The sequence below is a fragment of the Ostrea edulis genome, chromosome 9 (genome assembly GCF_947568905.1).
Source record: "Ostrea edulis chromosome 9, xbOstEdul1.1, whole genome shotgun sequence".
Taxonomy (NCBI): domain Eukaryota; kingdom Metazoa; phylum Mollusca; class Bivalvia; order Ostreida; family Ostreidae; genus Ostrea; species Ostrea edulis.
In genome coordinates this window covers 41,140,661-41,164,962 of record NC_079172.1, presented here as the reverse complement: position 1 = coordinate 41,164,962, position 24,302 = coordinate 41,140,661, and the positions used below count along the sequence as shown (strand labels likewise).

General features: G+C 34.1%; 1 long non-coding RNA gene across 2 annotated transcripts; it reads right to left on the bottom strand.

Annotated features, from left to right (window-relative positions):
* Positions 1–836: 836 nt before the first annotated feature.
* On the bottom strand, positions 837–23,124 carry LOC125660404 (uncharacterized). 2 transcript variants are annotated; one of them, XR_007364321.2, is made up of 4 exons: positions 22,840–23,124; positions 12,685–12,775; positions 4,223–4,386; positions 837–1,276 (listed from the first exon to the last, which is right to left on the bottom strand). It is a non-coding gene; the product is annotated as an uncharacterized LOC125660404 (long non-coding RNA). The 2 variants fall into 2 exon arrangements; XR_007364322.2 differs by lacking the exon at positions 22,840–23,124 and adding an exon at positions 17,605–17,767.
* Positions 23,125–24,302: the final 1,178 nt, after the last annotated feature.

Genomic DNA, 24,302 nt, shown 5'->3' with positions numbered 1-24,302 from the left:
GGATTGGGGACCCAACGGACTGTTAGCTCGCGCATACCTAAACGATCATGTAAGATTGTTGAAACGCTACCATGTGAAATGCCTAATGCCTGCGCTATTTCTTCCACCTGAATTCGCCTATCAGAGTATACCAGATCCCGAACTTTCTTACACATTTCTTCGTCGGTTGCATCCAGTAGGCATCCAGACCTGGCTTCATCTTCTAAAGACGTTCTAACGCGTTTGAATTCCCCTACCCAGAATTTAACCTGAGCGTAAGATGGTACAGAAGACCCACAAACATCGGCTAACTCGCCGTGTATTTCGTCTCCTGTTTTACCTTTTAAATACAATTGCAATTACCAAATTATAGCACGGTACTCAACTTTAAATGAAAAGCATGCCTTTGCATCACTAGCCATGTTTGACATTCAATATCATATTAAAGAATGACTCGATACGCGTGCAATTTTGTACCCAGGTATAAAACATGTATTGAAACAAGGCATGAAAATCGTGACCGTCTCGGTCAATCGGAAATGGGATAGGCTGGTTACTTGTTGACTCGCCCTCGTATACATGTATTAGGAGAGAGACTAGTAAGTTGTTAGAATCCTTCTGATCTATTCAATAAAATACTAGTACATGTATGCTGAAGACAAGACATGTCTGAATGATATGTTGACTACTTGCATTCTCCAGGATCAAATGATTAAAAAATGCGAAGTCTATTTCATCTTCGGGACTTCAAGAAATCTACGCATGCGCATCTCTCAATTATCTCTTTGCTTTAAAAGGAGGTTAATGATAAGAGAGGGGAGGGGCATTTCGAACAAGAAAATGAAATCCTCTGTTTTCATCACATCATTTATTATTTCAACAAATACAACGTATAAAAGTAATAATTTCGTACACTGAAAAATCGCTGTTCTACAGCTAGGAAATAAAAAACCCCAAAAATATTCGAGCCAGCTCGACATTTTTTTCTGGAGAACATTGTTTCATATTGAAATAGTCCACATCTTAAAAAAACCACAATAATAAATAAATATGTCTTTGGTAAGCCAAAGTGACCATGAACTCAAACAGGTTTGCAACCATTTTCTTTCGGAGAACACCTTTTGTCCTTGAAAAAGCTAACTGGAGAAAAACAAAATATCTTTGGCACAGGTTTGTGAATGCAGATTCAGTCTGTTGTTCATTCGTAAGCTGACATCAGGATTCTCTGGGCAGGAAGTATCGCTATAGAAGCTTGAATGTACCTCTGGCACTTTATCTCACGGCAAACCGTCCCAACCTTGTAAGAAAAGAAAGTAAATGAGAAATTAAGATTGTCAATGGAGACTAATTTCACTATTACCACAGATAAATATCTTGTCAAGCAGGCACATTAAATTCAAGACTAGCACATTTCCATCAGAATTTGATGCGAAAGACGACCATTTACAGTGAAAGGTAAATGTCAATGTCATTAACAGACGATCGAGATTGAGGGAAGACAAATAGAGAAGTAAGCCCTAATAAATGCCAAGGCTACACTGCGGGGGAGGTGACAAGAGGCTGTCAACTAAACCAACAAAGCTGGCTATTTAAAGCGGCTGGAAGCTTAAGGGTCATCAAGTAAACAGCTCTCACACCCCGGAATGTAGTGGACACTCTGGTAAGGTGAGCAGCGCAGTAGTGACGCTTTGCCTTCGTAAAAGTGAAGTCGTCATAACAATCCAAAGTTCAATAAAAATCAGATCGAGGGTGTTATTCCTTTTCACTTTATTTGTTTTTCTTTCGAGAATTACATTGACGAGCTCATGTCATATTTCATATCGGAATTTGACGTAAAAGGTCATTTTTTTCCGTCGCTCATCGTAGGTTGGTGATGTGTATTTAAACAATATTTTGGGTATGCGCGTAGTAAGAAATGTCAATAGCATTCACGTGTATTGAAATCAAATAAATATAAAATGGAAACATTATATGGTATTGACATAAATTTTAAAAAGGGGGAAAATATCGAACTTCATTCTGACGTAGTCAAGAAGTGTTTTACTCTTATGTAACAGATAATGCATCGCATACTCAGCTAAAATTTGTTACCACAAAATGAAACAGCAAATAGTAACACGCGTTCTATTTCGTGTTATTAAAACTTAAATTATACAACGGTTTACATTGGATGTAAAAATCCTCGATGCCGTGGGAAAAACTAATTATTTAATTGTATTGCCAAATATATTATTTTAGATTCTTTTAGAAAGAAAAAAAAATAATTATTTCGCTTTTAAAAAAAAAAGATATTTCATCATCTTGATGGTTCAAATAGAGAAATATAAGGAAATGCAAATCGTAGAGAGAACGCTTAAGCTTTTCTGGCAACTCACTGTAATTTGTATATCGTTAATACAGTGATTCTGTACATTTAGATATTTTAAGAAATATATATCATAGTCAGTGAAATCAAATATCAAGACTTGGAGTATTTCTTTAAAGAAGATAATATTAAAATATACTAGTTTTCAATCATCATGAGATAAAAATAATACAAGTTATAGTAAATAGCGCACCGGTCCTCAACTCAAGCACAGAGAGACTTACAACCAGAAAGCACACAAATACATAAGAACTGTTACACCTACATAATTAAGTGCTTTAACCGACTCTGACAAGAGACATTCAGAGTTAAGCTATTTAACAAGACACAAGAGACCGTTCATTAAGCGGGGATTAAATCATTCACATCTTACATATTCTATTGAACCAAATGAATAAGCAAGTGATAGTGTGAAAATCCAGCAATTAGATTACTTTAGTGTTGTAGGGATTTTTATTTTACTAATTAGTCAACGTTAAATAACATTATGCGTAGCTTATCATATATATATATATATATATATATATATATATATCTTATCTTATCTTATATATATATATATATATATATATATATATATAAAACAGAAATCAATTGTATTTTTGAAATGGCCGTCAATGATATTTGAAAGAACGGCATCAGTTTGTTTGAATTACTATATTTGCAGTTTTAACATAATATTAATATGAAAACTTAAAACTGATTGTGTAATATTGATTGATTAAAATCTGACTGTGTAATGTTAACTAAAAACCAACTGCGCAACAATAGCAGAAAACTAACTGTGCATTAACTTAAAACCTACAGGAAGAAACGCACGACGCCTAACATCGCATAGAATGGAAAATCTCGTCGAAGTGTGAAACAATATATATATATATATATATATATATATATATATATATATATATATATATATATATATATATAAAATATTAAATAAAATATGACAACACGTTGTAAAACGTAACCGCTACGTTTTACTACGTGTTGTCATATTTTATTTAATATTTTACCTATCGATTACCGGACACTGAGGCAATTTTTCACATTTGGATATATATATATATATTAGCAATTTTATCAGTTTTTCATTTTTAATTTTCATATCATTTATTTAATTGTCTATATATATTAGCAATTTTGTCATTTTTTTTAATTTTTTTTATTTTTAAAATTTCATATCATTTATTTAGTTTTCATTTTCCTCAAGTACTATTGGAATCTTTGATATTTGAAATGGTTACTATCTTGAATTTAAAAACGTGTTTATTTTTTAGGACATGTTGGGATAATTTTAACTATGACTTAAAGGCAGAGTATGGCACACCTTTGTTCGGGATGTTTCTAGAGCACTGTCCAAGCTTTAGGGTCATGTCCCATCGTATTGCGACTTTCTCATGGTATTAATATTTTACGGAAATTTAACTTGTATATCAATTTTATCTATAGAAATATACACATGAAAATCTTTGTCAAGTTATCTGTACTGTTTAATGAATTTATTACGATGCATCTCCCTGAACGAATTCGGACAGAAATTCTATGTACGCTTAGTATTCATCCATGTGTTTCTAGCCTTTCCCACAATATATCCAAAATCTTTATATGGATTTGAAGGAAATGCTGGGAAAAGATAAAACTTGGACCTAGGACACATTTTCAGACAGATATTTGGTTACCAGGACTTTTTTTCGTCATCAGTGTTGGCGGAATGGTGTGCTTTTTAAGAATGTTTTCTAGTTTTAAAAATGACCAATCTTTTCATCGTTATTCATGTTCCTGGTAGCATCTGTAGAAGTTACAGAAGTGTCCTGTATATAAAAAGTTAATGTCCCATTCTTTAAAAATCATTTAAGATCTACATACGCTACATACCATTTATTCCACACTCGCCGAAATTCTCTTGCGTCTTTCATTAAATGTAACAAGTGCTTGATGTTTTTCGGAGCACTCATGGCTGTCAGGGGGCCTCGTTCTTTAGAATTGTTGTTCGACACACTTCTCTTGTAAGTCGGTCTGTCTCCTCTTTCTATGCAAACCTCAGAACAGAAAATGTCAATAAAGCAGCACGAGAATCGAAAACCGCCATGTCTTTTGATGGCTTTCAGTTTTTTCAGGGATTTTGATAAAACAGCAACTTGCAAACAAGCAACAATTAACAGAGTCAGTTTCCAGGATCTCATGATGTGTTTTTATAAGGTACCCCAAAACGTTCAGTAGAGCTGAAGTTCACTTCCTATATATAAAGCTCATATAACAATTTTCAGTATTTATACTTTTAAGCCTACATTTTCTTTTTCAAATGTCTTTTTATGGTATAGTGGGCGGAGTTTAAGGCAGCATGTCAAATTTTCATTGGAGAACAAATACTACGAAACGTGTGCTCTTGAATACCTCTCAAATTGTCAAATCAATTCCTCTTATCAGAAACGATTAAGCAAACTAACGCTAAGAGTTACGATACGTTTCTGTAAAGGTAATATCAAAACGTCAAACGAGCCAACGAATCACTTTCACTCTCTCCTACCAAGAATTTTATTTGACCTTCAATGAAATATTTCAAATATTGCGGGGGTGCGAGAGAGATATAAAGATTTACGATGCCTTAATTTGTTTGGGTTTAGCGATACCAATCATTTGGTTATTAGTTACTAGGGTGCTGTTTCTGGGTGTTCCCCCGCTGTTTATGTGAGTGAATTACTCTCATGACGGTTAGCTGCTACAAATATGTCTGCATCTGGTGGAAGGAAAGTTCGTTCTCTTTTAGAGGGTTACATATGTCTCCCCGAAACCTATCATTATGTTAAAAGGGCATTAGTTGTCATTTTGTCGCCAAAAATTGAATTCAATCATCTATATCATATATTTCAATAATAACACCAGATTTAAAATTGTTTCAAACACCTTTAAACGTCAAAACAGGCACATGAATTATGTGTAATTTTGATGATTAGATAATTATTGTCTTGCAATACAATAATTCTTCCTTTTATATATATTTCTTTACACGAAAATCGGTTATATAACATAGTTTTATTAGGTTTCTCTGGTTTTGTACAAAATAAATGGTTTTATATATATTCCTATGCCATCGAGAGATTTTGAGGGGAAAAGGTTGCCATCACTTTCACAGCTAACGCGCCCCTTTTAAAGACATTAGCTTCCTAATCCATCTTACCATTACAGAATTATTCAACCTAAATACGATCGAACTTCAGGGGCAGTGTTTGCTCTTTGATTCATTACTATGTGTACATTGGGAACACATTTCTGAGACTACAAGAAAAAAGTGTCATACACGTGGTCGATCACACGCTTGAATGTAAAGACTCCTAGTTATGGGGATTTTTTTCAAAGGGTTGATGAAGTTATTTCACGTGATTTTTAACAGTAGAGAATTTTCATTCCGACACATTATCTGTAAATCAATGGATGCATTATAAATATTGAAAAATAGCAAATGATTAAACGTCCAGGTTGAATGCATTATGGTGCTATAAAAGCATTGGAAGTGGGGGGGGGGGGGGGGGGGGGGGGGGGTCTAGTATAATCCCCGGAGCTGATGTTACAGAAATGACCTCCATACGTTCACTGTTTTTATATAATCTCCTATACTACAAACAAATTAGGCAGTTATTAAGAATATTCATATCTTTATCAGGAACACTTTGAATTAATTAGTCAGTAAGTAATTCATTACAATGGCGTGTTTTACAGAAACTTACACCATTTTACAAATTACATATAGAAATTAACACTCGGACCAAATTGACCTACGTTGTATATGTAATGTCTTTGAGAGTCAATGTATAGAAATAAGAACATCTACATATATGTATATTATAGGATTAAACATTCTTTTTGAAGAATTTATCGATGTGTAAACTCCGGACATTTTACTCACAAACTGAATAAAAGTGCGAAAATGTTTGATTCTTATAATTCCAATTCATTCACTTTATTAACGATTGCAAAAATTTGAATAGTTTCCCCACACCATGTTATTTGTTTTCAGGCATGTATGAATACATCGTGTTTTCGGATTTATTGATGTATAAACTCTTGTTCAGTTTTATTTTTGTCCAATCAAAACAATTGTAATAAATAACATTGGAATTATGCTAATGTAGATTTTAAAAAATTCGTAGATTTCTCCGTTGCTAGATTTTGTTTGAATTATCTATTTAAACTGTCTGTCTTGGATAATTTATGGTTATGTTCACAAAATAGGGAATTATCTATTGTATTTTACGAAAGAAATCCATTCTTGAACTTCTATGTAAATAACAGTGTAGCAATTTTTCTTTTGCTCCTATTTCGTTTTGGTCACATTAACATACATTCAGTCCCCGATTGACTCATATTTATATCGACCTATTTCAATGTTCAGTGACGGAACCCGCATCTGAATATGGCGATAGCTGATTTCACGTTGTTAGGGAGGCCTAGTTCAGCATATTTTTCGACATTAGTTTGAAAATGCTTTGAAGATTTCGGAATCGATAATTGCTGGTGTAATTTGGCGTCGGTGTCTTCCAGATCACAAGTAGTGTTGCGTCATATCCATGAGTCCATTATAGCTTTAATGTGAGAGGTCCCGTTTCACTGAGTCCATTATAGCTTTAATGTGAGAGGTCCCGTTTCACTGAGTCCATTATAGCTTTAATGTGAGAGGTCCTGTTTCACTGAGTCCATGACAGCTTTAATGTGAGAGGTCCCGTTTGAGTGACTTCCCCGGGTGCTACCCCAGTAGAAAACCTTTTTGATAATTCGTTGCTCGTCCATCGTCATCAATGGTTCCAGATACGCATCATGTTTAATTGATGTTTGCCAACAAATTCCTCCTTGAACCCCTATTAGCGGAGTGGAATTAAACGATGAACGCTATGGAAATATCGCATTGTTCTATTTTGGACCATTTCCACACATGGTATTTTGCATAACCCCATAACCCACCACAATATTCTAGAACCAGTGCAACACAATTAATATGAAACAGTTATGGTATAGTTTTCATGTTTTAAATCCAACCTCATTCATGGAATGCAATTTTGATATTATGTATCCCAATGTTCGCCTTCCGGATTTCGCAAGGTTTTCAACGTTGTTTTTAAAGTCAAAATTCAAATGCATGTATGTCTCCCAAGATATTTATAAGACGTTTAAAAAACCAAATGTTTATCTCGTAAGCAAACTGTATAGTGATTTCAATTCGGGTTTTCCTAACATGGACGATTTTTGATTTGTCAGGGTTTCTTTGAATGCACCAATTCTTACACCAAGATCAGTTTAAAACATTAAAGCAGTGTCATCTGGCTGCATTAGAATGCTCAAATTATATTTGTCTATCTGGACTTCTTTGTGTCGTGCTTTTCCAATGAGCAGCCGGATTGTTTATTTAGAGAGCGAATTAAGTGGGAGAGAAATTGTCGCCCTGCCTCACTCCTCAGTGTATTACATGTACAACCGAACCAGTTCGTGTATCGTTCGCATAAATGGATACTTATGTACGGTTATGCGTTTTTGTATAAATATTTGATCGCATATTATAAATTACCACCAATTTCACTGCATAAAGTCTGTATTCTAAATACCCCATGTCAACCGAATTAAAAGCTTTTAGCTTTTGTTAGTAAATAAATGCCACAAAAGTATATATCTATTTTTGGTCACATTGTAAACACATGATCTATCTTCACAGAAAACAATTTGTTCCTCCACAAGGAGCCCATAATTAGAGGTATGTCTATCACAAGTCTTGTGTTTAGATCAGAACTGTAAATTTTAGTAAACTTTAGCTACCACGCACTGCAAATTGACATATCGGCAGTTCAAAGGTACTTTGATAACATCCTCAGATTTAAGGACATCATATGGTAAATCATCTACTCCTGACGATCTGCCGTTATCTAAAAATATTTTAACTACTTTTCTAATTTCCCCAATATCGATCTGTCCATTCAATTCATCATTCGCTTACTAAATATAAAGAGGATCAAACATGTGTCGTTCCATATGTTGTTTTTGATCCATTATGTTGATTTTGAAATAGGAGTCAAAACTTTCAGTGTTTTTGGATTTAATGTCTATACAAAGTTTGGATCTTCTGTTAATTCGCCGTTGATTAAAAAAACCCCAACAACACTCATCTGGTATCTGGTATCCACCGTTTGATAAGATAACAACATTTTCACGGGTTATTGGGTATAGGAGGTAACAGAATCAATGTTTATAACTACTGGGTGGTTCCTTCTATACTTTCTTTCATAAAAAACTGATACTTTCATTTATTTTGTGCAATATGTGACTACATGATTAAAACACCCCATCACCACTTTATCAAACAAATCTATCTGTCCTTTAAAAACAATATATAGACAGTTTGATTTAGATATGACATCCTTTACACCTATGTAATTCTTTAACAAAATATGGTCGTATTGTACCAAATAAATTCGTGTACATAGCTTTACAATTCTGAATTTATCTTTATTTATATATAATTATGCAAAGTAAGCACATTTATAAAATTTTAACAAATATCTTTAATTAGAAAACTATTAAAAGTGTCTGTGTTGAATTATTCTACATTTTCTTTAATTAACTATTGTATTTTCCCGCCAAAATCATGGTGAGCGATTGGTTTATACATGACACATGACATGGACCGGTAGGCAGGTTTGACTAGATTTCTTGGAGAGAAGATAGTTTGTCCCGTGCCATTTGATAGAAAGGTAGTAGTAATACAATAGGAGTTTGGTTGACTTAATGTGTTCAGCATTTGGGTATGTTTGATTTTAATTTATTTTGCGGTATTTATTTGGAGATTCATTTAGTATTTTTAGCCAGTTTTTTTTTTTATAGCTAACAATTTGCATGTTCAATTTTATTAGCATAATACACATGTAAAAGATGTGAAACATCAAAACGGCCTAAAGTCTGTAATGGTAAGTTAAATACTTTTATCGTAATTAGTGTAATTATAAAGTGTAAATAATTTTAATTTAATAGCTTTTAAATTCTAATAGTTACAAAAGTTCAGCAGAGATTACTTTATGAATTAAATTGATAAGTGTTTCAGCTATTTCTCTATTGAGAAAATCCGTATAGATACGCGTTATGAAGATTAATAATTATATTATGATGTTTACTGCAATTTAAACACTTGCTGTGTCTTGTATATGTCGTGCTTATTCAATGTTTTGCCATTACCTTACTTTGTATTACATTCCTATATAAAATATATTGCTGAGTGAACCATCAACCTGTGTTGTCGTTAATATCACGCAACCAAAGTCTACAGTATGATCGTAAATAAATGTAAACTTTTGGTGAGAACAGAAATTTCACATGGTACTTATACTTCTGGGCGTTTATTTCCGTGAACAGTCGCGTACATGTCGACATGTAACCAAGTGATTCATCATACTCCTAATGAAGAATGACACTATCGTCGGAAACCCACGGTCAGTCACACTTCTTTTACCTCCCGTGGGACACAACGCCGACATTTTCGCTGGAAGTTGTGTCTCGGCTTCTTTACCATTCTTTATTGCGATATTCAACCGATGTAAAAGCCCCCTATTTCCAGTGTTCGGGAGCATAGAAAAACATGGCTTTTAAAACAAAGATTTTGATAAGTTACAAAGCTTTCAGCGAGATATTTTACAAGGTCTTTTGTCGGTTTATTTTGAAATTAATTCTATTCAAAATATAAACATAGCTTAACAACTTATCTCTTTCTTCCTTCATCTAGTCCACTTTCGTGACCATTGATTCGTTGAGTTTGCATACCCGATTTGATTTATTCGTACAAAGGCTGCACGCAAATGATGCGTCTGTTGGGTGAACGTTGAGGCACTCTAGAGCATAGCTGTACTGTTCAAGTGAAGTTTTTGACGACAGAGCCCTGTAACGCTGGTCTTTGATAGTGGCACAACAAAACGCACACACTTTCAAGGGCGCCGCCATTACCGAATACCGATAACACTTAGAGTTTCGGGAATACTTACGGCGATTCCCATTGGTCCTCGATAGGTCACGTAAGGCCATGTATTTTAATGAGTTATGCGAATATACCGGCGTTGTGTCCCACGGGAGGTAAAAGAAGTGCGACCGACTGTAGGTTTGGGACGATGAAATGACACTGATTGACTAAATTCATTCGTCGCTGTGATAATTGTCCGTCTCTCTCTCTCTCTCTCTCTCTCTCTCTCTCTCTCTCTCTATCTCTCTCTCTCTCTCTCTGTGTGTGTGTGTTTGTGTGTGTGTGTGTGTGAGTGATGCACGCATATGACTAGATAAATCCTAGGGATGACTTGTCGCTTCTTCAGGGCAAACGAAAACGTTTAACTAATAAGGATACAAATGAAGGACCGGGCGAATATGGACCTAGCTCTGGACGTACCAGAGATGAGATCACTTGTCCAGGCGGAATAAGCACCCCCTGTTAAACTATCACACCCGGTGTGAGTTCTATAAGATAAGTCGTACGTTAAATTATATTTACCGCTAAACAAATTAGATTTAAGCGAGTCAACCAATAACAAATAAGAAACTTGATTAAATTACTGTTTTAAGTGAAAGAATCCGAAGCGATAAAATAATGGTATGATTTGAAAACTCCAGGCCGAAACGAAGTTAGATGAGTTGTTAGTTGTATTACTATTTTAGAAAATAAAATTACCTGAAAGAATTCCGAACAATATTTAGAAACAAAAGGTTGATACTCAAGACCGAAACGAAGTAAAATCAGCTGTACGCTAAATTACAGTGTACTGTTTAGGGGAGGGGGGGGGGGGTGTTACGTGAAAGAATCCGAAACAATACATTAAAGGTACGAATTGAAAACTCAAGGTCAACACCAAAGATGCACATATTGTTTTATTGATGTCAAGTTGTACTTGCACGCAAATCATTGTTGTAAAAGATAATATTTGAAGACTTGTTTTTTGTGTTGTCAAAGACTAAACAATTTCCCGTGGTTTGTCAATAAAACAATAAAATACTTCCTTTGTTGTCTCATCGGGTGATGAAGGTAGCTAGCATTGCAGAAAAAAAATTATAACCCGTGTAAACGGGTTATGTAATTTTTTCTGCAATGATTGCTACCTAAACTAGATTTAAGTAATAAAATGTCATATGGTTGACCCATTCACTACGTTAAACGGAACAGCCAATGCGCTATTTGACCTTGATGACGCTTCATATTTGTTAATAATTACACAAACAGGTGGTACTGAAAAGCCAGATCGAACTAGTTTGCAACAAACAGCATTCATTGTCACAGATGAAAGCAATGTCAATTTCAAAAGAAATATAAGAGAGGGATTCAGTGAATGTAAATATTCTCTGTTGAAGCGTCTTTAATGCTTTAAGGGCAGCGAAATACTCATTGCATGCATAACCTACACATCTGTTCTGTTATGAAGTTCGTAGCAAACTTTACCTTCAATATTTTGATATATAGGCTTCATAGAACTAATATATGGCTAGACGCTTCGTTGTGGTTGCTAAGTGAATCACTGCGTGGTGAAAATGTCTGTATTTTTCAGCATTTATGTACATTTTGATAAACGAAGATTAGGCTTAGTAATTTTTGCATTAAATTATGAAAAACGTCAATTTTTTGGGAAGTGTAGTTTTGATTTCTACAATGAAGGAGAATTAGGAAATTAAAAAAAAGAAGAAAATATGGGGTCGCAATACTTGTTATTGAGCTACAGTGTTCTAAACATGACCTTTTTGCACTTAAAAATTTATTCAATTAAAATTGATTTGCCTGTTGGTGTCAACACATCATGTACAACATAAATCAATCATTACATAAAATAGATACTTAATCATATCTTCTGACACTGCAGCTAAAAAAGTGTATTAAAAAAACCTAGTGTATATATGTCGGTTTGGTCAATAAGGTTAACCAAACAAAATTAATGTAGGACTAATGCAAAAATACCTACGTCCATTTGTAGTACTGAATAGAAGAACTTTTGAATATCTTTTGTGCATTTGAATTATATGCTAAGAAAGGCCTCTCTGAATATCTTTTGTGCATTTGAATTATATGCTAAGAAATGTCCCTCTACCTGAATAGGAGTTCGTATTTAGTGTAGGTAAACGTGTACTGGCTAAGGTGACAGGGTATAAACGGTAAGTTAAACTGTTTGTCAATATTTACCTGTTCAGGTAAGTCCTTTGTGTATAGTGTGATAAATTGAAAAGAGAGATGAATACATTTATTAATAAAGTCACTTAATTCCCCTCCCCCTTCCCCTATGGAATACCTGGAAAAAAATTATGGTTACACTTTTTAAAAAATCCAACACAATACTCACAGCATGGTGATGACAGCAAAACTGTATCATACAGATATACTGCGTAATTTATTTTCAATGGAAAACGCATTTAACCCTGGTCTTCCAATTTCTAGGGAAAATAAATAAATAATTGTAAAAGCGATAGAAATAATGAGCTAGTAATCAAAAACACATGTGCACCTACACGGTATCTACAATCTAAAGGAAAGTTAAAGACCTGATAAACTCCCCTTATTGCACATTGAACTACTCGAAAATATTCTGCATCAACCAAAGCCTGCAGTGGAGGTAAGCTGGGCAATTTATTGGTTTGATAAGCTGGAGATTTTGTTTCTCTCGGATCTAAATTCTCTACGGGTTAAATTCTGTGTACAGTTTGTGTGGGTGTCGAGTCCTGTACACAACAATCATTTCTGCCTCTCGGGTTCTTTTATCCATCGTAATTTTCGGGTATTAAAGGCTGGTTTTTTTTTAATGCAGCAAATAATGCCAGCTTTCTGTGCCTCCCTTTGTCACAATAAACCAAGTAATTGTTTTAGAAACGTTAAAAGTGTGTGTAATATCTATCAGATTCAAAAGTTTAGATACCGATACACAGTGAATATTAATTGCATTACAAGCCTTTAATTATTATTTGATTTTTCAAATCATTTTCGATTTTATGGCAAACTTGTGTCTTGTGGCTTATTCATTAACAGTTGGCATATTTTGCAAGTAAATCTAAACAAACTGCAAGATTGACGTAAATTCAATTTCTTTCAATACAATTTTTGCAATATAATTTTTTCCCAGCAGTATTCAGTTCTGAAAATGTTAAATGAAATGGTAAAAAAAAATTGGTAAACGTGTAGGATTTATCAATGATTACACGTATCCATTGTAATTGACGAGGGGAAATGAAAAATGCTTTATTAGATCACAGAAAATTCCAAATGCAAAAACATATTCATATATTGTATAAAAATACATTTGATTCAAATATATAAGAAATTTCAAAGAAAATGTCTTGTTAGCTACAAAGCACCGTGCCACTAGTGGGTACTTGCAATGAATACGCGGATCCAGAATTTCCCCCAGTAATGTTTTTCAGGGAGGAGTCATACTAGGGACTAACACTTAGTATCTTAGAATTGAAACTACATAAAATAAGTATATATATGTATTTCATCCATCTCAAAGGAAGGGGAGGGGTGTCTTGCAATGTCAGTACTTCAGAAAGTGTAGTCCACACTAAGATGAGGGTTAGCCCATTCGAGGGTGAAATTTGTTTCCTATAAATAACAAGTTCTAAATTTCCTCTCATGTGAGCAGGAGGAAATGTATTATACAATAAAAAGACAAACTGTGTTCACACAACGGTAAATGTTTACCTAAAATCTAGGACATAATTATGATAAGAGTTCTTGTTCAAAGCTTGCTGAAAAATTAATTAGATGCACGTGTAGCGCACTGATTTTCAAAAAAATGGATAAAATCATAACCAATTACTTCATGATCAAATGATTTAGAATCAAAATCGCAACTGAAGATATCGAATAACTGGTGTATATTGTCAACACAAACTGTCAACTAATGAAAACTTTGAACGTCCTTACATGTAGGGAGTCACGTGATAAAGAAAATCTTAGGATGGCCATTCTAACAAACAAAAACATGGAGGGAGAGCTCGGGATGGCCCCTAAAGGACGCAAATTTGATAATTTTCTTTCCAAATGATATAAGAATCTTTGGGAAAGGTATTTGTTTCTGTCAGAAGATGACTATAAATGACATTTTAAAGAGATGGTACTGAAGTGCGGTTCCATTCTTAAGAATCGTCTATTAGATATTTAAATATTGATAAGGATGTTACTACTTGCGATCATGGTAGGGTTCTTTCAAAGTGCACACCTTTGTATAACGACCATTGTGAGGTTTTAGATTATCAATCCTTATGCAAAGTTGAATGTCTTCAAGATAACATTAAACTTGTTTTCAATCCATCGTCTACCGTTACAATGCAAACAAACCTTTAATGTTATAAAGCGATACATTTCGTCATTCATAGTGGTTCTGTAATTCATGGCGTATCCTAGAGTGCGCAACCATTCTAATTTTCTGGAAAAGATGATTCGTTAATTCTTCAGTCATTTCTTCTTAATTTACTTTTTATCGTATCCCAAGATGCCAGATATTTTGCGTATATAAGGTACTACACTGTACTGTACATTTGGGCGAAGAAAAATAATTTCAGCAGACGTTACATTCGAGCGATATTTCAAACTTACGTAAACATTGTACAACAGATGAGCAGATTTTTTTTTTTTAAATTACTGTCGATATGTGACTGAGAGAAGAAGTTTTATGTTATTCGAGCGAATTTATTGAAAATTTTATTGGCATTTGAGCGGACAGAGTTTTAAGACATGTGCACATGTTTTTGAAAACGATGTGTACATTTGAATTAAAGAGGGTTATTTTTAGTAACATTCATCCTTTAAATTGACAATCGTATCTTATACAGATATCTCATTTTTCATCCGCTTAAAAGTCAATATTGTATTCATTTTTAGGATATTCAATTGTCCTGTACTATTCAAAGTTCATAAGTATGGCCACGTGCATTAATTAGGCCATTCGCTCTTTCGTTCCATCACGTTTAGTAGAGCGAAGATGCGAAAGGAAGACATTGCATGTATGAAGGAACAAAACCTCGAAGACAACGGAACAAATGTCGCTCCTTTACCTTGCCCTTTCGCATATTCGGAAGTTGTCGATACGCATGCGTGAAATCGGTAAAAATGGAGTACTATGATTCATGATTCATATATTTTTTTTTACTACAATTTAACACTTTTGTGTATTTTTATACACAAATTTGTAAATATCAAATTTTGAATTCACTTGTTTTAAAATAATTAAGCGATCACAGGGATCAGTGCATTATCATATACATATGTGTAATGTACAAATCGATTAAACTGAGAACATTACTGAACAAATTTTCTGCCTGGAAACGTTGCATTTTATTCCGATATTGTTTATGGATAACATTAATGTCTTTAAGCATTAGTGTAGCCCAGATAAAAGAACTTAACGATTAAATTATCTATATTGATCATATATCGACCCTCAACCCCCCAACCCCCCCCCCCCCCCCCCCCGTAATGGCGCGAAAAAGGGCGTAGGAGCGAGAAAGTGGAGCAGAGAATGAGAGCGGAGTTGAATGAGCGACATTGTTTCGTTCCGTAGGCCGTGAGATTTTGCCCCTTCGGCTTAAGTGCAAAGGAGCAAATAATCTGAGCAGTACATTATAGTTCAGTCATTTTGTGTGCATTGTGTGATTTATAAACACAATTAATTTATTATTCATTATTTTTATATATTTATATTGTTAAACGATGCATCAGACACGTGACACTTGACACTAAACAATAACGGACTGAAGCACTAGAGTGCTTAATATACTACATATGTCTTCGTTATTTGTTGAAATTTGATGTGACACCGTCATTTTATCATTCATTCATCCAAAAATATCTAATCTTCCGCTAATGAAACACCAACCAATAGTTTGCATTGTAATTTCATTTCACACCGCATGAATATTACATATTACGATATCATTATCGTTACTCCCAAGAACGTTTATGATTTCGTGACCATATATCAATAAAAGAGTTGTAAATCAAGTCTTTCTTTGGTATCATTAGTACTAAGTAGGTCTTTTGTACAATTTGCGAAAATCGAGGATTACGTGTGTGTGTGTGTGTGTGTGTGTGTGTGTGTGTGGTAATAAATGCCTTGCGTAATTTTGTGATGGCGGACTTTCTAGCAACCTATACTCTGCCTCCGTCTACGGTGACGCATCGTCGCAAACCACGGTTTTGAGTCCACTCACGCTCCCTCATGGAGAGAATCGATTAGAAGCACCCGTGGGTAACCGACGATGGCGTTGACGGTGAACAAGACGTGCATATGATCATGCTGCCAAAGAACAAGGTCACACTTATCATAGTCAAGGTGAGAAGGTCGAAATTATTCCCGGAAGTGTGGAATCCTGGGGTTGGTTGTATATTGTTTAACATCCTTCTTGAGAATTATTCCCAGGGGATCTCCCTGTTTGAAAATCAAAGTGTAAAATCAATATTATCATTATTTACGGAATCAATAATATTTCTACCCTCCAAATTTTGATCTGTTGGACATTTTATCTGCCACATTTCTAGTTTGTTCCCTCTCATTTCATTTTAATCGAAGTAGTACATTATATGTGTTTCGTCACGTACTGCCAGTCCTCTCAAAGTTTACTGCCTCTTGACATTTTCTAATTTAGTCTATATCGCGATATCATTTTTATCTGTTTAAACTCCCTTCTCAAGATTCCATTCATTCAGGATTACCCCCATTCTAATATTCGGGTGACACCAACCGAAATAGCTTCGCGTACCACATTCCACGTTACCTATTGATGGACCTTAATTATTTTGAAATCGTCTTTCGACACAGCTGAAAGACTGAAGAAACGTTGGTTTACTTTTAATATGATAATATTGGTTTTTGCAAAATCTGTATTCAGTTAAACCTTGCGCATGATAGAAATATATCGTTTAAAGGAATTTTAGTTACTGGATAAAATAAAGAATCGAGTAATATGTTAATACTGAAAAAGTTTATATTTTCCATAAAAAAGTCAATTATTTTCTTATATTTTTTTTATCAAGGGCAATAACTCCTACACTACGTTGGTATGTCTAAATTATACAATGATTTTCTTGATATCCACAATTAATTCATACGGATTTATGAATTAAGATTTTGCATTTGTTGACATTAAAGATGTGTCATTTTAATAGCTTTTTAATCTATGGCATTTTGTTTTGTTTTTTGTTTACATTTTGTTTAATTGACGATTTGTGCGATTTTCTGATGTTGATATAAATACTATATATAGCATACCTGTCCACCTGTTGACCTGTCGACCTGCTGACCAGTATACCTGTCTACATGCTGACCAGCATACCTGTCAACTTGTTCCATGTCCATCTAATCACTTTGCCATTTGATGATAATGAATGTTACAAGAAAAATTAGATTATTATTTTTACCAATATCTACATTTAAAATAAAATGATTTTCATTATCATGTTCTAAGTTTAATCCATCATTCATGTCTTGTATATCAATGTCTTAATAGAAATATCAAAACATCAAAATCAATTCATTGCACATACTAAATAAATATATCAAAAATCGTATAAATCACATATAAAAAATTAGTGCGCAATGCATGGAACTACTTTACCGTATAATATATTTGGACCCTTCTGTTAAGGTATGTCTGACATCTTTAAAAAGTGGCAACATACATTTTCTTTGGTTATTGATTAAATCAATCTATACTAAGTGAAAATTAATACAGTTTCATCACTTTGAGCCATTAATATTGATAAATCACACGAGAATGGAGCTACCTTCAATGCTAATAATCATTTCTTGTATATAATCTCTAATTCGTTTCTTCTAAAACAGGTGATTATATATACGCCCCTTTCTTCTGTTCACAGGTGTCCCTGCTCTTAACTACTTAAGTATGATTTGGACCGGAAGAGAGAAAAAGAGGAGAACGCACTATGATTAACTACGTTTTAAACACGTTGTTCAGCATAAAAACTTAGAAAATGAACAGACTGAGGTAAATTTTCAAACATTTTTTTAAAAATATGTCTTTACGTTCCAACATGATTCAAATGAATATGAAAAAAAGCTTGACGAATGTAGGATGTTAAACAGAACAACGATTCACGATGACATCACGATGTCACATTCAACAATGACGTAGATATCGTACTAATCCAACCAATACGGAAGTTCCGAGTTCCCCAAGAGTTATTTCCCTTTGTCGAACTCTTCCGTAAATTATGACGTAAAATATGATGACAGTGGGTACATTTGCTAATTACTATCGTTGTATTATTTCTTAAAAGATGATATCCAGAGTTTCTGAGACCATCCTATCTCAGGGAAAAGGCAACTTTAGTGAGTTTATGAGTATTGATAACAAAATGGCTCAAACAAATATTGTTAATTGCCATCTTTTTTGATAAAAGCGTCACTCATGTAGAAGAGGAAACGAATAATGATTTTATAGCCAATCTGATGATCTTATTCAAACAGATTATGCTTGATATGGCCAGAATATACATACCAGTAATTGATATAAACAAAAGTTACGCTTTTATTACATTAATCGTACGTAATCGTTATGTACAATGCCAGTCTACGATATAATGTATACATTGTGTACCCACCATACGTCATAAAATGAGAAAGAGTTCGACAAAGGGAAATAATTTTTGTGTAACTCGGAACTTGCGTATTACGTTGAAACAAAGCAGCCATGATTATCTTTAGAGCCGTAACAACTTGCTCACGGACAAACACAGATAATTCTATTAAATGAGATATTACAAAGATCCCAACCTAACATCACATCAAAATAAGCATTATCTGAATGATTGTTATTCATTTATATTGTTATAATTAATCATACCTTATAGCTGTAAACGTCCCCCTTCCGAGAGCCCTTACTTGATAATATAAACATATTGCATATCTATCATTGACATAATTGTGATTGTGATAATACACAACGTAGTATAGACAGATTTTCATTTGGCAGAACGCACGTGTGCGCGTTATCAGTGCAATAGATGTTTAAAAAAAATAAACATTTTAAAAGCTTAACGAAATCACAAAAATGAAGTTTTGAACATCTGTTTCTAAAATTCAAACCTAATTTCATGTGTGACATCACACAACCAAACTACCCCATTACGTGCTGAAAAGCAGCCATCACTGTTTCGTCACATCGACAGACAAACAGAAAATTCTAGAAATTTTGATTTTCTCTAAAATCGCAGATCTATGTGAGAGAATGTGAATATTTAACAGTATCTTATTCTGCAAACTTTCATAAAAAAGGATTAGAGCATAAAGTTAATGCGAGTTTTCCCTTCATAAAAAAGTTAAATGAATATGAAATGTAGGCTGTGCTACTACGTATTAGTTATGTAAAAATTACATAGGAAATGATTTTAAGAAGTACAGATTATAAGCAATTAATACACTACTTGACTTTTTATTATTTGAAATTTCAACAAAGATATACAGGGAAAAGTAATGACTCACATAATTCTCATAAGAAATATTCAGATGATTTTCACGCAAAATATTTTGCAGGAAAATAATCTGGTCATGACCAATTTTGCAATATTTGTATATTGGTTTCAAGTCTGGATTGGGATAGTAACTGATGATAAGAGAATCTGATGTTATAGATAATGGATTTATCAGTTCTGTGTGTTTAAAACATGGAAAGGTACAATGTGATATTTAATAAGGTTTGATTTCCCCTTCGTTTCTTCGCAGTTCAATATTATAGGGTTATTGAACTTATATTGGTGAATATTGGCACGAATTGGCTTTCAAAATGCACGAGCTTGCGAGTGCATTTTGACAGCCAACGAGTGTCAATATTCACCTATATAAGTTCAATAACCCTTTTATTATATAGCTAAAGTGTTTATTGTTAAATTATATCCCTTTTCACTCAAAATACTCCAAAATAGACGAGAATTCATCAATATTGGCATCTAAGGTGAGGGTGTGCAATATCGGCATGCATTTCTTAACTGTTCAATATGTAACCCGTCATTAATGCATGAAGCAAACTGATTTTGTGAATGGGGACAATATAATTTATGTACAGTAAAACATTTGCTTAAGTAAATATCAAATACCGGCTCTGTCAGATTCGGAGGACCGCCGTCTGCCATTTTGGCTTGTTTACGTCGTACAGTAACGTCAATATTGAACGCTCATACTCGGAATGTTTCGGGCGCATACAATTTACGCAATGCAAAGTTAGCGTTCAATAAATTCTCAGGATATTGAACGCTAACATTCTCTAGATTTTACACAGATTTTATAATAGACTATTTATTAGCTATATAATAAAGCATAAATATTGCAACATTTGATATATGAACATAGCACGCACGATTTTTACATGAAAATCACCAAAATGTATATATACGTCGTATAATAGAATACTATATGCGAAAAAAAATTACATGAAAATCGCATTCTTGAATTGAATATTATGTGATTTCCTTCTAACTATGTCGCACGATATTTGCACGAGTTTCGAAAGAAATGGAACAAGCATGGAAATCATGCAGACACCTTTTCTTGTGTAAAACACGGAATAAATGTTATGATAAATATCATACTTGCAAAAACACATAGAATTTTTTTTTTTTTTTTTTTTTTTTTTTATATTTATAAAAATTCAATGTTAAAGAAATGTGCTAGAAAGAGGAAAGGAAAACTCAGAAAATCTAGAGACATGTGAAGTTATAATCTGTTCACGTTCAATAATTTTTGCTGATATCTTGGTTCTTCTGAGAACTATATAAAATTTATATTAATGTTCTCATCTGAAATGAATTCAACAATACAACGACCTTAAACTGCAATTACTTCAACGAATTCCATGATAACTTGATTTGTAGAGGATCGAGAAATGGTAAACATTTTCCGTATGGTGACCAAACATATCACGAGGGGATTCGGTCTGTGACGGCGATTTAACATATCACGAGGGGATTCGGTCTGTGACGGCGATTTAACATATCACGAGGGGATTCGGTCTGTGACGGCGATTTAACATATCACGAGGGGATTCGGTCTGTGACGGCGATTTAACATATCACGAGGGGATTCAGTCTGTGACGGCGATTTAACATATCACGAGGGGATTCGGTCTGTGACGGCGATTTAACATATCACGAGGGGATTCGGTCTGTGACGGCGATTTAACATATCACGAGGGGATTCAGTCTGTGACGGCGATTTTCCTGGCTATAAGTGAATTAAGTGGAATCTTTTCTTTTGCATTTTCCATGATTAAAAATTTCATTTGATTTATTACAAGTGCATAAAGATGTATGTTCCGCGAGATTTCGAAGACACGTCATTCCAAAAACTATGGAACTTGCTCCTTCTAGAGGGAATATTATTTTTTTTACCTTCCACACTTGTAGGCTGTATAGTGGTTCCAAAAGTCGATATGTGTTATGTGAAGAAATACATGGATGCACATATGTTCTAAGTGGACCTTTAAGGTAGCATTAGGGCAACGCGATTCCTCATCTAACATAAGAAAAGAAGATTTCTTCGGATCATTATAAAAGTTGAATTTGATAACGGAGAACGAATGAAAACTTACCGATGAAAAAGAATTAAATTTTACAATGATTTTAAGTTAAGGTAACGTTTCAGACATGCTAGAAAGTGGAACTACGTGACCCGACTACCGTCAGACAGACAGTAATTTGTACAGCTCCCACACACCAGCCTATTTTTTCAATATGTCGCATTTTCTGTAACGTCAGAAGTTGACGGAAGTCAATTGACTTCTGTCTGAACCTAACACGCCCATGATATCTAAGATAAAACTAATCAATACAAATCAGATTGTTATCCTAACAGAAAGTATGATGCCACGGGTACCCGATGTTTAGTGACGTAATTATTGTGCTTCTTGTCATGATAAAATTGCAGTTCCTAAGTGTTCGTATTCTTTTTTTTTTTTTTTCTTTTTTTTTTTTTATTACCCATCGAAGTAGAATCGATTTAAAATAGAGTTATCTAACTTTCCATGGCGACGCTGACTGAGGTCATGTGATAGGAAAACAAAAGTGAGCTCAGCTGATCAGGAGGGCGGAAGGTACACATGTACTTGGAATTTAAAGTACAACAACAAATTTCTTTTCTTCTGGTAAAATGAAATCGAATATTTCTCCAAATGTTGGTAAATAAGTAATACTAAGCTTGTTAAACGTAAATATATACATTGGACGGCCTATGTGTTATACTGTCCAACACACAGTGATACATGTTAATTATGACACATATTTATATTTATAACTCGAAATCCTGAAACATTAGAAAGTACAATCATAGGCAAATTCAAAGAAACAAATGTTGAATATTTAAACAAACATATATAGCATGCGTACAGAATATTAGATTTATGCAAATGGAGGGCAATCTCCAATGTATTTAATTAAACAGAAATATTGCAATTTTAATTTTATCTTCCTCAAATATTCATTAATTCTACCTCACCTGAGCCATAAGTACCGTGATGTAGATGCGAGTCTACTACACAAGTGTGAGCCCATTTTGTAGGTCCGTTGTCTGTCGTCCGCGTCTTTACACGATTTTATCATCTTCTGCAGTTCTAAACACGCAGTCAATTTCAACCAAATTTGGCACAACATATCCTTGAGTGAAGGGGATTCAAGTTTGTTCAGATGAAGAGCCATTTTTCTTCCCAAGGGGAAATAATCAAGAAAAGGCAAAAATAGGATGGGTCGGTTATTTAAGAATCACATGACCAGAAAAGATGGAACCTACGTGAACACTTTCCAAAATAGTGAAGATTAATGTTTTTTCCCCTTCAAATCATGGTTACTGGGCAGGGGTAGGGTGGGGCTACGATAGGGGGTTAGATATTTACAAGGAATATATATAGGGAAAGTCTTCCAAAATTTTCTCAAGAACAACAAAGCCATTACTAGTCATATCAATATGCAAGCATCCTCAGTGAGTAAAACAATGAATAATTAGAAGTTTTCAAAGTCTAGGGAACAAGAACTTTGGTGAAAATATTAGATCAATCTACATGAAACTTTAACTTCGTCTGTAAGCCATCAATATGAAGAGATCTATAAAGAATTAGCGCATTATCTACCAGCACAGCAAAATTAGCCCGGAAAACTATAACGGAATGACAGAATGGCGGACGGATAGGCCAGACCATATTATGGCGGGGGCCAAAAAAAATGTACCATTGAAAACATATTGGAATCAATCCCCAAACTCATCCTTTTTCATATTCTGAGTGATAAATTTTACTGTAACATAACATCTGATTATACCTATACCGCATACATTGGAAACACTGTACACTACTATATTCTAATCGATATAAATTGTACATAGGATTGGTTGGGGTGGGTGGGGTGGGGGTAAAATGGTGATCTATTTCTACTTCTGATTTACAAGCTGTACAATTAAGACTCCACGTTCCATTGTATCCGTAGTATCACTTCGCTCTGCATACATTGTTAAGAAAAAAATAAATAAACCGCCGTCGGCATACTTCATGAGGTGCATTAATTAGTGCTGCATGTAAAGTATGCTGGCATGAAGCATTGCAGTTCACACTCTCATGTGTTTTCAAAAATGACGCGCATTGTTCACAACTGCACTGCATTCGTTTGCAAATAGCTATCATTACAATTTTCGCAAAGATGTAAATATGACATAACAGTAGATCCGTCAATCTCCACGCGATATCAAGTGTGGTCAGTTTACCCTTCTCGCTAGGAGATTTCTGTCATGGGAGGTGATGGAAGGGATTTTTTGAAAATGGTATTTATAACACGAAAAAGTTAATCTAGAACCTTCTAAGCTTCAGGGGTGCGATTCATATTCTTCTTACGAAAGTGCACATTGATTAATTATGACTCATGTCTGCAACAGATATGCATGTACTGATAAATGGTGAAAGTATGATGAAAGTA